The 15,923-nt window shown below is 60.4% G+C and overlaps 1 protein-coding gene across 2 annotated transcripts in view; it reads left to right on the top strand.

Annotated features, from left to right (window-relative positions):
- Nucleotides 1-7,298: 7,298 nt before the first annotated feature.
- ADGRL1 (adhesion G protein-coupled receptor L1) overlaps nt 7,299-15,923 on the top strand; it is a 41,632-nt gene continuing 33,007 nt past the window's right edge. For both annotated transcript variants that reach the window (XM_030302101.1, XM_030302094.1), the window contains exon 1: nt 7,299-7,530. The gene's annotated coding sequence lies outside the window, so the exon portion shown is untranslated. The remainder of the gene's footprint in view (nt 7,531-15,923) is intronic.

Genomic DNA, 15,923 nt, shown 5'->3' with positions numbered 1-15,923 from the left:
AGAGGGACCAGGGCCTTCTATTTTTCAGCCGGTGGGTTCCTGCTGTCTGATTACAGGTCATTTCCCCCAGCCCGGCCTTCGCTGAGCCCTCTGGCTGGAGAGGGCCTCCCAGGGGTCCTCTTGCACGGTCCCCACCTGTCTTCCAAGGCTCACATTTGCAGTGACACGTCCTTGCCAGCTCCCAGCCAACTGTGCCTGCGTGTCTCATTCATTGCCATTGGCCCACCACCCAGCTCCACCACAGTGAATAGTGGCCCTGGAGCACAGGCCATAAAGGAGAGAGAGGGAGAGCCCTCTTGCCAGGTGGAATAAACCGCTTACCTGGCTAATACCTTCTGCAGAAGCAAGCTGGGCTCCTAAGATGAGCTGACAGGCACAGTTCATCCTCAGAAGGTCTTTCCCCATGGCTGGTCCAAGGGGTCAGGGTCTGAGATGTCTTCCCCGCCGCCTCCCCCCCCCCAGTCCATCCCAGTCAAGGCTGGCGAAGCGCAGGACCCCTTCCCTGGGGTCCTTGACTTCCCACGCGCCAGCCCACCCCCCCCCCCACCATCCCAGCCAACCCCAAACACCGTCCAGATGTCCCCCAGTCAAGTCCCCGAGGCAATGCCTTCACCTCTAGGACTCCCCCTGCCTCCTCACCTGTCTTCCTTCCCCCAGCTTTGCTCTGTGCCCTCGGCGGTTTCCTCCCAACTCCGCGCTCCGCCAGACCCCTCAGCGCGCCCCCCCCCCAGCTCACCACCCCCACCTCCAAGCACTCTGCTGACTCCTGCTCCCTAATCTCACACCCTCGACCTCCCCTGGGCTTTCTCTCTCCTTCCACCTCAGCAGCCCCACACGCTCAGATCGCTCCCTCTGTCCCCACTTTGTCCCCTCACCCTCCAGCTCCTCCGCCGGCTCTGCGCTCTTCCCCCTCCTCCCCCGGCCCCGCGGCCGCGCCTCCCGCACACCTAGGGGGGAAGGGGCGGGGCCTCCTCACCTGGCGGCCGCAGAGCAGCGGGGCAGCGGCCCCTAGCGGCCGGGGAGGGAAGCGCAGCTGTGCCCCCCCTCTTCCAGCCCCCCCAATTGGTACCTAACTGGGAACCAACCACCATTCCCGTCTGCCCGCCGCTCAGGCTGCACCCCGTCTGCTTCCTGGACTCTTCCTTTTTCGGGAGTGAGGAGGGTTGGGGTGTTAACAGTTTTCAATGGTGTGTCATGAGGTGACCTTTCATCAGTCCCGATGCGGGGTGCAAAGGTTAAGGGGTTCTATTGGCTCAGCGTCTAGGATATGCCTCAGATCCGACCACTTTGCCTTCGCACCCTGTTCCAGGCCTCTGTGGGCTCTCACCTGGACCGATGGCGGCAGCCACCTCCCCAGTCTCCGGGCTCCTTCTCATATCCGCCCCTACGATCCTGTTTTACCTGAGGGAAAATCCACATAACATAAAATTAACCGCTAACCATTTAAAAAACGAACGATTCAGTGGCATTTAGTACATTTACAGCGTTGTGCGACCACCACCTCAATCTAATTCCAGGGGTTTCCATCACCCCAAAAGGAAACTGGTACCCATTAGCAGTCAGTCCACCTCCCAGCTCCCCCCAGCCCCTGGCAACCATTAATCTGCTTTCTGTCTTTACAGACTTAGCTGTTCTGGATACTTCGTGTAAACTGAATCATACAATAGCTGCTCTTTGGTGTCTGGCTTCTTTAACTCAGCATAGCGTTTTCAAGATTCATCCACACTGTAGCATGTGTCAAGACTTCATTCCTGTTTGTGGCTGAATAGTATTCCCTTGCGTGGATATACAGCATTTTATCTGTTCACTCATTGATGGACATTTGGGTTGTTTCCACCTTCCAGCTTTTGTGAATAATGTGGCTGTGAATATTGGTGCACTAGTATCTACTTGACTCTCTGCTTTCAATTCTTTTAGGTATACACTTCGGAGTGGAGTTGCTGGGCCATATGGTAATTCTATGTTGTATTTACTGAGGAACGACCTGTATTGTCTGCTAAATATTTAAATATGAAGATGCCATCCGCCTGCTCGTAGCCCTCCTTCAGCTCGCTTGTCTCTGAGAATCCAATCCAGACCCTCCTCGTGGCTTTTGAGACTGTGCCTAGTGGTCTCACCATGCTGGCCCTTGTGCTCTTCAAATAGTCCTGCTTATTCCAACCACAGGGCCTTTGCACTTGCTGTTTGTTTTTCTTGGGTCACACACGATGGGCTCCTCAGGTTTCAGGTCTCAGCTCAACTGTCTCCTCCTCAGAGAGCCCCACCCCCATCTGCCCCATCACCTCCCCACCTCACCCCCTTCTTTCCCCCTCATTCACTCCATCCAGAGACATAGGCTCTCTCGTGGGTCCTTCGACCACCTGGCATGTTTCTGCCTCAGGACCTTTGCACAGGCTGCTCCCCCTGCCTGGAACACCCTTCCTCCATGACTCCTCCTCATCAGGTCTTTATCCAAATACCACCTTCTCAGAGAAGGCTCCTTTGACTTCCTCCATCTAAAACTGAAGCCACCACCACGCCCTCTGTTTTCTTTCCTTAATCTTTTTCACAGCACTTGTCATCATCTGACATCCTGTATCTTGTCTGATTTCTCACCTGATGTCAGCCCCAAGAACAGAGAATCTCTTCTGTCTTGTTCATTGCTGTGTCCCCAGCACCTGGCACAGCGCCTGGCACACAATAGATGCTCAATAGATATTTGTTGACTGGCTGAATACCTCCTCAGCAAAGACAGAGGCTGGAGTTCATGTCCGTCCCCAGTCCATCCTCCTGACCCAATTCTGACACCTCTTTACCTTGCTTTTCACTTGAGTGAGGGGGTAGCATGGGATGGGGTTAAAACATTGCCCCAAGTGGGATACAGGGAGCCTCCAGGAGGGCCAGGGGCACACAGAGCCCCGCCTGCTCACCCCTCAAGGCTCAGACACAGCTGCCATCCACTTCCCAACACCCCGCTCACTTTCCAGGGCTAATTCCATCATGCCCCCTGTGTCTGTCTTACCCACTAGAACCAGAATGGCCCAGAGGGCTCCAAGTCATGTTCTTGGGGCACCAGGGCCTCCTCAACGCCAACCCCCTTGCCCACACTAAGGGCACATAAGGGGTGCTCCGTGTTTGAGGAATAAATGGCAGGAGTGAATATATGAACCCAGTGATAGCATGACCTGCAGGACTGTGCATCCCGCACTGAATGGGCTCTAAGAAAAGTCCAGCTGGGGGCATCTGGTGAACGGTGGAGGTCTGGGCGTAGCTCAGTTCCTCCGGAGTCCCGAATGTGTTTCCTACCCATCCACCGACTGCGCCCCACCATCCACCCCACCCCCCACCCCCCGCGCTCCGGTTACAAGCTTCGGCCTGGCACACAGGACTTAAGCTGGCACTGAGGACCTAAGGAGCCTGAGGCAGGACACCGGGACACAGGGGAGGGTGGAGGGGGGCAGAACCCAGACAGGGGGGTCCGGGGCAGTGGATGCCACGCATGGAGGGCACAGGCGGGGACAGAGGGCACGGCCGAGTGGAGCCATGTCTGAAGCCGGGATGCCCGAGGTGCTAAGGCGCACGACATGCAGGGTCCCCAGGTGGGAGGATCAGAACGTGAGGTGCCCTGGGCGCGGGACATCCTGGGTGTGGAGGGTTTGGGGTATAGGGTGCACAGAACGTGAGGTACCCGGGGCGAGGGGCACGCTGGGCATGGGAGGACCGCGGCGCACGGTAGGATGCCCGAAGCGAGAGTCACCCCGGGAGCGGAGAGTCGCCGCGCGCTGCGCGGGTACCAACCCGCACGGTGCAGGGCACGCGGCGCCCCGGCAAGACCGCGCGCTCGCGCCGACGCGTTGGTTCCCGGAGCCGGGCAGTTCTGGCAGACTCCACTGCGGCTGCGCAGCCGAGGGGTTGGGGGGCGGGGGTGTTGGGGGCGGCGGTGGGAGGGAGTCAGGGCTCTTTCGCGCCCCCAGTCTCTCTCCGCAGCCTTTGCCTCCCGAGCCCCTCGCCAGCGAGATCCTGGCTGAGAGCAAGGGGATTAGCAGAGAGCGGAGGGGCTGGGAGGGGGTCCCTGGCCGGGATTTTTCCGAACCGAGCCGGGAGTCCCTTCAAGCCTGCGACCCCTTGATTTTCCACAAGTAAAAACTACCCCTCCTGGCAGTCCCTGGAGAATGCAAGTTGGCACCCCCTCACCTCCTAGACAAGCTCTTAGGTTCCTAGGGTTGCTCTGCTGGGGGGAGGCGAGTGGGCTGCTCGTTGCTGGAGGGTGGGGGGGTGGGAGGAGGCTCGGAGCCAGAGGGCTCTGGAGGTGTCTGCCCAGCTTCCTCTGAGCTATACGTTACAGAAAGCGGGCACTGTCCCCCACTCCCCAGCACCCCCAAAGCCTTCCATGGGTCCTTATCAGGTGCTGTTGCTATATCTCAAAGTGGGAAACTGGGATGTGGGGAGGTGAGGCACCCCCTCCCATTCCCCGCCCCCGCACCCCCCCCCCCATAGACCCGCAGAATCCTTTCCGCGTCCACCAACCTCTGCTTCGTTCACATTTGTTCTTAGATCCAGTTGTTGGACCTAGCCACTCAGATTCCAGGCCTGAGCTCTACAGTCATGGAGTCCTGGGAGTGAAAGGGGAACAAAGGTGGCTCACCTACCCTCCCCCCGCTGGAAGTTTGGGGGCCTGATTTGCCCCAGGTTTTGGACCACGAAAATCCCTGCCTAGTCCTGAAATTGAAGCTCTCCGTTAAAGGGGGTGGAGGGCAGCAGGTCACCAAGGAGTTTGCCCCTGGTCACCCAGCAGGCCTGGAAGTCTGGTGTCTCTGTCTTTCCCTATGTTCAGCTATCTGGATATGCTTCTTGGAAGGGTTTCTTAGAGGCCAGGTTAATTTGCTTGCAGATGTTCAGTTTAGGCTTTCTTATTCAGAGTTTCCATCCAAGTCTGCCCCAAGTTTTGTGTATTTACCACCCAGACCCTCCCGCTGCGACTTCCACCCTATTCATCACCCATTCTCCAGGGCCAAGCTTGGGTGGCGATGCATTCTCTTCCCTGGAGACAGAAACAGGAGTCGGCCCTCCTCCCCTTCCTCAGCCCTTTCCCTTCCTCTATAATCCAGATCCAGATTTATCTGCCCGACATCTCCCCCACACCCCACTATGTGCCCCTTCTGGACCCACCAAGATTCATCCAGGACTTTGGACTTTGCATAAGCTGGCTGCTTTACTGTTTAGGCCTCGCTTTTGGATGGACTCCCTTCCCAGAGGATCCAAGCCAGGGATTTGCTCCTCCCCATTCCGAAGTCTTAGAGTTGCACCCATCTTTCATAAAACCTAGCCAGCAGCCAGGCTTCCAGGTCCAGTCTCCTGAGATCCTAACCCAATCTTACGGTCTCAGGACCTTCCAGTAGGCCTCACCCCTCCGATTTCCCCCCAGCCCCCACCTGGCACTGTGTTCTCTATTCTGCTGAAGTGCTTATTTTTGGCCTGGGGCCCGGTTTTATAGCCCCCACTGTGGGTCTTGGCAGGGACAGTCTGGTTCCGGGGATCCAAGCCAGGTTGGACAGCCTTCCCCACCCTGGAGAGGGGGTGCAGGGCTCCCTCTGCAGCTTCGGCCTGAAACCTGCCCTTCACCTCACTCGGCCAGATGCCTAGGAACCCTCTGGTTCCTTGCCCTACTTCTTCAAGTCCACCAGCTGCAGTGTAGTGGCTGGGCTGTGAAATTCCGAACCGGGTTTTTGCTCTTGCCGAGAACCTAAAATTCCATTTTTTCCTCTCTCCTCCCCCCCCCACCCCCCCTCCCCAAGCGAGACGTTCGAGGCGTTTATAGATACAACCTCCACCTAACGCTCCCCTCCCGGGTCCTGCTGTCCCGTCAGCTCCAAGCCCTTGTCCAGTTGTCTAGGATCTTCTCCTGGGGTCTTGTCCTGTCCCGCTAATTCCAGTCCAGGCTTTGCGTCCCTCCCTCGTCTTTTATTGTAGGTCTGGTCTCCCAGGGTAGCAGCCTCCTCAATGCATTCCCTTCTCGTCGCCCCTGGATCCTGAAGCCGCTTTTACCAGCCTGCTTCGTTGCAGCCAGCACTCCGGATCCCTCCGTGCTAGAGTCCAGCCCTCCTTTTGCCCCTCCCCCTTGCACGTCTCCGCCAGAAAGATTGGGGCAGCCCATTCGGCCTCAGCCACTAAGCAGCCCCTCCAGGAGCCCCCTGCGAGCCCAGGTCTGGGGAGTCTAGGCCAGGTCTTGCTTGTTCCCACTGCATTAGGCATGACGCATTACTCCGTCTCCCGAGGATGAATCCGGCCCCAAATTTGCGTGCCCTGGGTGCATTTGGCACTGTCGCAGCTACTCCCCCCCCCCCCGCCCATCTCTGTCTAATCCAATCCGGGTTTTGCATACCCCTTCCAGAGCTCCTCCATTTCTCCCTTCGCCTTTCCTTTACTTAACTGCCGCGAAATCCTCTCCGGGTCTTCCTTGCGCCCGCCTCCCTTCCCCCACTCCCCGTACCGACGCAGCCACCCAGCACGTCGCCTTCCCTCTTTTCGCATTTCCAGAGGGGCTGTAGGAAGCGCAGGAAAGGAAAATCCAGTCCGGGTTTTCTGGTCGGCCCCCGGTGCGCTCGGACTGGTTGCGGCGGCCGATCCCTGGCGGCGGCTCCGGGCCGGGTTTTGCGCGCGCCCGCCGCCCCCCTCCCGGAGCGGGTGCGTCGGGGAGAGGGGCGAGCAGGCGGCTTGTCATTGCTGGTGCCCGGCGCCGGCTCGGTCCGCGCGTCCTGCGGTGCCCACGGGCCCGGCCCGGCGCCCCCCCCTCCTCCGGCCGCCCCGGGGGCGCGACGCCGCCGCGCCCGCCTCCAGCCGCGCCCCCCCAGCTCCGCGCCGCCCGCCCCCAACCCGAGCCCCCCGCGGCCACTGCGGGGAGCCCGAGCCGTCGGCGCGGGAGCTGTTGGCGCTGCGGCGCCTCCGCCCCGCCGTCTGCCGAGGAGGCCCCGGCGGATGGGGCCGAGCGGGCCCCGGAGCGGCGCCGCCGGGCGGCGGGGGGCTGCAGGGGCGCCCCGGCTGGCCCGTTAACCCCCCGGCCGCCGCCGCCGCCGCCGTCGTCGGAGGGGGCTGGGAAGTCGCCTGGGCGCACACGTGCCGCCTCCGTCGGGGCCGCGGAGCTGCGGGGGAGATGCGGGCCGCTGTCGGCGCCGCCTCGGGGGGCTCCGCCTCGCCCCAGCCCCCGGAGCTCTGACGCCGCCCCCGCCCCGCCGCCTCCGCCGCCTCCCTCTCCGGGAGGGGTGCAGACCCGCTCGCCCCCAGCCCCGAGCCTCTGCCGCCGCGAGGGGGCCGCCTTTGGAGCTGTATAATCCGTTTTTTTTTTTTTAATTTTTTTTTTTTTTTTTTAATTTTTGGTTAGTGGCGGCGGTGCTGGGCCGGGGGAAGGAGGGGACACGGAGGCCGCCCTCGCCCCGCCACCCCTCACCCTTTTCCCCCCCGCCCCGGTTCCGGGAGATGTGCCGGGCGGGGGGCCGGGGTTCGCGGAGCCGCAGGAGAGACGCGCAGGGCCGACCCCGGAGCGGCGCTGGACAGGTGAGTGTCTGCGGGTCCAGGGCGAGGGGGACGCCGCACCTGGGCCAGGTGTGCGGGCCGAGGCGGGTGGGGGGAGGACGGGAGCCGAGGCCTGTCCGGGCTGCGAAGGGGGAGGGGATGCTGGAGCCGCGACTCACTGCACCTGAGCCGAGGGGAGTCGGGGGCGGCCTGCACTTCGTATCCACCGGCTTGGGGGTCAAGAGGGGCGGCCCCCACGGAGCGCCGGGGACGCTGGGGTGCGGATGGGCGGCCGCGGGGTGCCCGGCGGGGGGAGGGGACCGCGAGTGTGCCCGCGCGTGGCTGCGTGTGCCCGCGCGCGCTCCAGCCTTTGTGGGGAAGCGGCGCGGCGGTGCCTGCGTGTCCCCGGTGCGTGTGCGCGCGGGTGCTTGGCGCCCTGTTTGTGTAGGTGTCTGGGTGTGAGCGGAGAGGGTGCGTGTGCGCGCCGCGCGCGGGCCCCGGCCCCCGGAGGAGCAGTGTCGAGGGCTGGCACCGCAGGATGCTGGGCTGGGGATTGTTTTTCTCCGGGAGGCAGAGACGCGGTGGATGGGGAGGGGTCCGTCTGGGTGTCCCGCCGGCCGCAGCGCGGGGGGCACCGCTGTCAGGAGGTGGGCAGCTCGGCTGCGTCTTCTCGCTCCCGCTCTCGCTGGCACCCGGTTAAGCCTGGGAAGCTGTTGGGTTTGATCCACCCGGATTCGGGCTCCGAGGGCGAGAGCCCTCCCTCTCCCCCAGGTGTTCATTGGGTCGAGCTATGGGGATTCAACTGTCATCCTCCCAGCGGAGGGTCCCGGGACGGGAGTCCGGACCAGAAGGGGGTGGAGAGTGCTGTGGGTGTTCCGGCCTCGGCCAGAAAAATGCCCCTGCAGGCATCGCTTCAGTGAACCCCCAGCACCCCTACGAAGACAGCACTCTGCTTGCACAGCCCCCATGCACGGCCCTGCCCCTACTCTTCCAGTCTAGGTCAGCACCCAGCCCCATCCCTGCCCAGCCCCTCACTGTACCTTCCTGGCCGTAACCACTGCCCCCCATGACCCTCCCCAGTGGTGGCAGCTGCGTGGGTGTCCAGCCGTCCCAGGCTTGAGGCCGGGCCCCCTTTCCTCCTGGCTCCTGCAGGACCCAGGGCCTGGGTTAGTCTGCCCACATCCAAACATGTGGTGTGCCTGGGGGAGCAGGGGGAGGGGTTCAAGATGGCTGCCAAGATGGCTGGTCGCCTCTCCGCCTCTGTCTGTTTCTCTTTCTCTCTCTCCCTTTTCTGCTTGCTCTGTTCCCTTGGCTGCTACAGGAGTCATCGCAGAGAAGGGGTCGGACAGTGTGGGGACAGGTGTGGGGGACTCCTAAGGATGATGTCTGCTCTAGGCCTGTTGACCTCAATGCTGTTTGCTTCTTGGGGAGAGGCTGTTGGTCTCTGTTCTTCTTTCCAGCACCCCAGGGGCCCGCACGAGCTTGTAACCTGACCCCAGACCCCATCCGTTCAGCCCAGCTCACAGCTGGGGGGGCTCTCTGCCCTCCACCTGCTCTTCTAGGCCTGGCACCTGAATTATCATCGGGATGGTGCGGTGCCCCACGGAGGGTCCCCATCTATCATCCTCTCCGTCTGCCCCATGGCCAGGGGCTCAGGACTCCCAGTGGGGCTGGGTCAGGCCCCAGCTGTGGGGGCAGGTGACTTCTCTTTCCTCCCCACTCCCCACCCACTAATGCCAAATTTATTACTTAAAAGTAGGCTGAAAACAGGGAGAATAAGAGAAGGAATACAACCTTCATTATCATATCGAGAAAATTATCCGTGATTTTCCTAACTAGCAATTTGCCTGCCATGCCGTTCAGAACTGACTTGCCCATTAATTACAGAGATGAAAAATCATCTGGAAAGCAGAAAAGGGAACTAATTCGATCCCTGGCTGGCGGCAGTGGCACCCATGCAACGAGCCACATACATGTACGCTCACATGTGAGCGCCGGCCCTCCTACTGTGACGGCCACCTTCCCTCCTCTCCCTTGGTGACCTCCCGCAGGGGCTTAGCCCGCCCCATGCTCGTGGTCCCTGCCCTCCAGTGCCTCACTGGGCCATCCCTCTACAGGACACCCACCCCAACCCCCCCACTCTTGGGCATGATCACCCCTGCTAATGCCTGCCTTTGGGCTTGGAAGCTACCCAGGGTTAGGGAGGGCGGGGAGACGGGGCCGGCGTACCTGGGCCATGGTGCCTGTAGGGAAGAGGTAGAAGGGAGACTCATGAAGCCCTGTGTCTATTCCCAGCGTGCCCTGGGGAGTCTAGGAGGACCCCCACCAGGTGTGTAGGGGAGGGGCTGGCGGGCTCCCTGGCTGCACTGCTGTCTGCATCTAGCGGTCTGAACTCCTGGCCCGGGGGGGGGGGGGCTCCACCTGTGAGCCGCCTGCATCTGGGGTGTGCAGCTTCCTCGCACCCCCAGGCTGGTAGGAGAGCATGAGCCCCAGTGTGGGCATCTGGTGGGGGGGGTGCTGATCCCAAGGGGCTGTGCTGCTCAGCTAGAGCGGGTACCCCCAATGCGGAAGAGGAGGAGCGGGATCCCCGCTCTCTGCTCCCTCCTACCTCTCCAGCCAGCTGTGTGGCCAAGGACAAGGCTCCGATTTCAATGTGGGCTCCTCTCAAGGATCCGATTTCCAGCCGCCAGACACTTCCCTCTTCCAGACCCCTCTTTGTTGGGGGGGGGGTGGGTGTTCCCTGGGTCTGGAGTCTGGACCCGACCGCAGTGACCCTGGACGTGCCTGAGCAACCGAGCCCTCCTCCTGGGCCGGGTGTTGGCCGCCCCCATCAAAGAGGAAAGCAGGGTCCCAGGACGGGAGGCTGTTGCCGAACAGAGCCACGGGCGGGGGGAGGTTCTCATCGCCCCCAGAATCCAGTCCTCTGTCAGGTGTCTGTGTGTTCTGTGTGTGCGATTTGGACGGTGACCCGGCCGAGCCTGGCCACGATCACGTGTCCAACAGGCTAGTCCGATGCTTGTAGGGGTCTCCTGCGTGCTGGAGTTTGTGAGTTTTGCAGAGCGAGTGGCCCCATGTTTGTCTGTGGCTCCCGTGTGGCAGGTATGTGGACACAAGGCTTCTCGGAACGAGGCTGGGTGCACCTCTTCGTGCGGTCTGTGCTGGTGATGCCATGGGGACAGTGCCCTGTCCTCGTGGAGCTCTTAGTCTGGCAACACATAGGGATTTCAGTCAAGGGGCTTGTATTCCAGGAGTTAGGGAGAAGGTTTGTGGCAGCCCCTGTGTCCACGTAATACAGCAGGTTCCGGCACTGGGCCATCTTGGGGTTTGGCCCTGCGTGACCGTCCCCAACACCTCGTCCCCTTCACTCCCTCTCTCCTCACTTCTCCACCAACATGTTAAGTACATTTCGACCCCTGGGCCTTTGCACTGGCTGTTCTTCCACCAGGACTCTCACCCAGACGTCCACAAGGCTTTTGCTTCTTCACCCGCTTCAGATGTCAGCCCCCGCCCCCGTAACCTTTACCCCGTGCAGCCTGTTTAAAATCGCAGCCTCCCACCCACCTCCTGACTTTGCCTAGCATGGATGCCTTTTTGCACACTCTGTCATTTATTTATTTATGGTGCCTGTTTCTTTGTCATCTGTCTCCCCAGCCAGGATCCAAGTGCTCAGGGAGTTTATCACTTGGTTTGCTTTCGGATCCAAGGTGTCGAGACTCATACCTGGCCCACAGTAGGTGTTCAAGAAATCTTACTTGAGTGAATGGGAGGGGGCCTGTCAAAGGACGGGAGTCCTCCGGCTGTGTATGGTGAGGGCTCCCCCCTTTGGGGGGACTGAGGGCCGCCGCTAGGGGCCTGACCGGGCCATCTCTGCACCTGTTACCCGTGCCCACCTGTGAGCCCACCTGTGCCCACCAGCTCTCTCTGAGCTGGCCTCATGGGTGCTCCAGTGTGTGAGGGTATCTGTATGGAACTGGGCACGCTATGGGGTGGAGAGCCTGAGGTGGGAAATGTGGGGGCCCCCTCTGTTCGGCGGGGGGATTGGAAACCCAGGGTCAGGGCCCAAGCAGCCCCTCCTGGTGGGGCACTGACCCAGCCTCTCTGTCTCATGGGATGCGCCCCTCACCCCTGTTTCCAGTCTGCATTGGCCCTGGGGAAATAGCCCAGAAGAAGCCCCCTGCCTCCCCACCCCCAACTCCAAAATTTGGGGAAGATAAAAACTCTAATAAATAGATGCTGAGGCTAAAAATAGCCCTGCCCCCCCCAAAGCTAAAAATAGTCAGGGTCCCTCCCTCAAGGCTAAAAATACCCAGGAAGTCAGGAATGGGCAAGCCAGGGAGCCAAGCGGGAGCTCCTGTCGGGCCCCTGGAGAGGTGGCGCAGGCAGGCGAGGGGGTCTCCGAGCCATGGCGGTCCTGGGATCGGGGCCGGGTCATTCTCTGCGGGGGCTGCCCTGTGGATCACAGGACTGCGGCCAGCATCCCCGCCCTGCACCCTCCGGATACCGGTAGTATCCCCTCCGCCCCCGACTGAGACCCCAGACATTGCCAAACAGCCTGGGACAGAGAACAGACTTGTGCCTCGTTGGGAACTACTGCTCAGGACCAGGGGTCAGCACGGTTTCTCTGTGAAGAGCCAGATAGTAAGTTCGGGAGACTTACAGGTCGCCCACCGGCTCTTCTCATACTCTTCCTCTGCCTCCTCTTGAAAACCTTTTGTTTATTTTTTTAAACGTTTGTTTTAAATGTTTGTTTTTGAGAGAGAGAGAGAGAGAACATGTGTGGGTGGGGGAGGAGCACGGGGGGCGGGAAACAGAAGATCCGAAGCGGGCTCTGCCCAGATAGCAGAGAGCCCGATGTGGGGCTTGAACCGACAAACCGTGAGATCATGACCTGAGCTGAAGTCCGACGCTTAACTGACTGAACCACCCAGGCACCCCTCTTCACAACGTTTAAAGTGTGGCAAGGCCACTCTTACTCCACCGGCTGTGCAAAAACAGGGAGTGACTGGGCCATCGGTGGTCAGCTCCTGCCCTAGAGTACCCCACAGTTGCCCTTGGTGGTGGAAGCCGGGGCACCTGTGGGTATATCCTCCTCAGCAGAGGACAGCCCCCTTTGGGGCGCACTTGTGCGCTTAAGTACACAGCAAGTCTGATACGGTCTGTCCCTGTCGCCTCCCTGCCCTCATCTCTTCCCTCTCCCCCATGCTCCCTCCACTGGTCACACTGGCTTCTTCACTTGTCCTCAAACAAGCACTGGCCAGCCCTAGGACCTTTGCACAGGCTGTGCTCCCTGACAGGAACTCTTTTCCTTGGATACCTGTACGGCTCCTCCCTGAACCTTTGTGGGGCTTTGCTGCAGTGTCTGGGCTTTCTACATCACTCGATTATAAATTGTACACACTACCCACTCCCCCCCCCCCCCCCCCCCGCCTTCTGCCACACACACACACACACACACACACCCCAGAGCCCCTGTTCCTCCACGATACTGGTGCATCATGGGACGGACTCCTTTAGTGCTCTTTGTGTCTGGCTTCTCCACAGATGTCTGGCCAGCACCTAGATGAGTGCCTGGTACAGAGGTGCCCTACAGAGGATACGTGCGATCGTCATATATTACTCCTAAGCCCCGTAGCCACCGCGGGAGGCTTCCATCCCATTTCCGTGGGGGAGAGGCAGAATTCCGAGGAAGAACACATAGCCTGACGTGGGCGGAGCTGGGATTTGAACCTAGGACCCTGGGACTCTTCCCTCTTGCCCTGCTAGGCATCATCTCCCCCTCTCTCTGGTCTCTGTACCGCCCCACCCCTGCCCCTTCACTGCCAGCGTCCGGAGGCCCAGAGACTCCTGCGGCCTTCTACCCTGCGCCTTGGGCCCTGGCTCCTCTGACCGTTTTCAGCTGTGTTCTGTCATGCCCCGAGTGCAAGGCTCTGGTTTGGGCAGGGAACACCATGAGGTGGAAAGAGATCACAGGCCACCACGGTACCAGCCTCCCATGGTAAGGAGCCTGGAGGAGGCACCTGATGAGTCTATCAGTCAGGGAAGGCTTCCTGGGGGAGGGAGCCTCCCAGCTGCAGCCTGGAGGGGGAAGGAGGGATACAGTGGAGGGGAGAGAGAGCGTGTGAGGAGAGGCCTGCCCTGAGGCCAGAAAGAAGGTGGTGGCTCCACGGGGGGAAAAGGTAAGATGTTTTCTGGCCAGGTGTGTAGAGAGGAGGCTGGAGGCCGGTCTTGGGGGCAGAAGGATTGAGTTTGTGCCATGGGGCTGAGAAGGCCTATGGAGGGGTCAAGGCCCGCCGGACAGGATGGGAATACTCAGCATGAGTTCTTTCCGGTTCCTGCATGGGAGAGAACTACAGAGGGTAAGAAGAGAGGCCGGGAAGCCAGCAGGAACAGAAGGCTACTGCGGGCTCTCAAAGTGCAGGCTCCGGAAGGGGCCTTGAGACATCAGGGCTGGTGCAGAGGGTTTGAGACCAGACTTGACAGGGTTTTGCGGGTGACTGGTAGGAGGGTGGAGGAAAGGAAGCGCGGGGTAAACTCCAGGTTCCTGGCTTTGATGGCTGAGTGGACAGGGAGAAAAGAAGGGGGTGGGGATGGGGAGCCCCCACTGCTCTCAGCAACCCCCCCCCCCCGGCAGTCTAATCTCCCTTGGCAACAGAAGGGAGTCTTGTGAACTTCCGAGTCAGGCCATGTCCCTGCTCTGCTCAGAACCTTCCTTGGCTCCCACCTCACTTGGAGAAAAAGCCTGTGTCCTACCCCTTGACTCACACCTACTAGCCCTGTCCCGTAACCCCCCCAGCCCTCAACGTCTTCCCACTCTCCGCCTGCTCGCTGGGCCGCAGCCACACGCCGGCAGATTCCTGCCTCCGAGCCTTTGCACGTGCGGTTCTCTCTGTCCGAGATCTTTCCCCAGGTCCCTGGGTGGCTCACCTCCTTGACACTTCTGTTAAAATGTCTCCTTCCGGGAGAGGTGTTCCCTGAGCACCGCATTTACACTTGTCCCCACAGATACACCCCCACACTCTCCCTCCCCTTCAGGCCTGTTTTCCTCCAAAGTACTTGTGACCCAGTGGGAACTAGGTGACTGTCCGCTGGATGGATAACCTCTTCTCTGGGCCTGTTTTTGTCTTTGTTCATTAAACAAATTAAGTACTTGTTCTTGCCCAGGGCTGGGCATGCAACAGAGAGCCAGAATGACCCGCGATGGAACTTTCCCTGAGGAGTCCCCAGCTGGTGGGAAAGACAGACATTCAACAGCAGAGCCCAAATCCAGTCAGGGAAGCAAAGCGTGGAGGCCCAGTGTGCTGTGAGCGGGGCTATAGACCGACGCAGGCCGTCCTTTTTTTTTTTTAAATTTTTTTTTCAACATTTTTTATTTATTTTTGGGACAGAGAGAGACAGAGCATGAACGGGGGAGGGGCAGAGAGAGAGGGAGACACAGAATCGGAAACAGGCTCCAGGCTCCGAGCCATCAGCCCAGAGCCTGACGCGGGGCTCGAACTCCCGGACCGCGAGATCGTGACCTGGCTGAAGTCGGACGCTTAACCGACTGCGCCACCCAGGCGCCCCCGCAGGCCGTCCTTTTGAAGGAAGAGTGGGGCAGGGGCAGGGGCCCTGGTACTGTGTGTATGGGGTAGGGGGAGAGGGGAGAGGTGTGGGGGGGGGCACTTTGGGAGGCTGCGGCAGAGAAGGGAGTGAGAAGGTGGCAGGAGACCGGAGCCTGAGATGCCATGCTAGGCCACCTGAGACAATAGGGAGCCATGGAGGGTTGTAGGCTGGGAGGGATATGGTTGGGTTTTTATTTTGCAGAGATCACTTGGGCTGGGTGGAGAGTGGATTGGGTGGGAATGGCAGATAGATGGGGGAGACCGGGGAGGAGGCCCTGGGGGCAAGGGCTTCTTCGAATGGCCCCCACCCCTCTGTGGTCCAGGCCACTGGGCAACCGGAGTGACCTTTTATTTAGTTATTTGGTTATTTTTTTAATGTTTTTATTCATTTTTGAGACAGAGAGAGACAGAGCATGAGCAGGGGAGGGGCAGAGAGAGAGGGAGACACAGAATCTGAAGCAGGTTCCAGGCTCTGAGCCGTCGGCACAGAGCCCGACGCGAGGCTCGACCCCACAGACTATGAGATCGTGACCTGAGCTGAAGTCAGACGCCCAACCGACTGAGCCACCCAGGTGCCCCCAGAGTGACCTTTTAAAACCGACAAGACAGACAGAGCCCACCCTGTGGCACTGACGTCTAGTGGGAGAAAAATAACAAGCAGATAAATCAAACGCGCGGCTGGCATGCTGGTGATGCTGTGGAGAGAAAAGCCGGAATAGGAGGTAGGAGCACTGGGGCCAGCGGGGCCTCCCTGAGCAGGCAGCAGTGAAACAGAGACCTCTAGGCCAGGTAGAAGCCGTGCAGGTATCTGGGGGAGAGGGAACAACCCGTGCA

The sequence above is a fragment of the Lynx canadensis genome, chromosome A2 (assembly GCF_007474595.2).
Source record: "Lynx canadensis isolate LIC74 chromosome A2, mLynCan4.pri.v2, whole genome shotgun sequence".
Taxonomy (NCBI): Eukaryota; Metazoa; Chordata; class Mammalia; order Carnivora; family Felidae; genus Lynx; species Lynx canadensis.
Note: the sequence above shows the minus strand (reverse complement) of the source record. Positions and strands in the feature narration are given on the sequence as shown.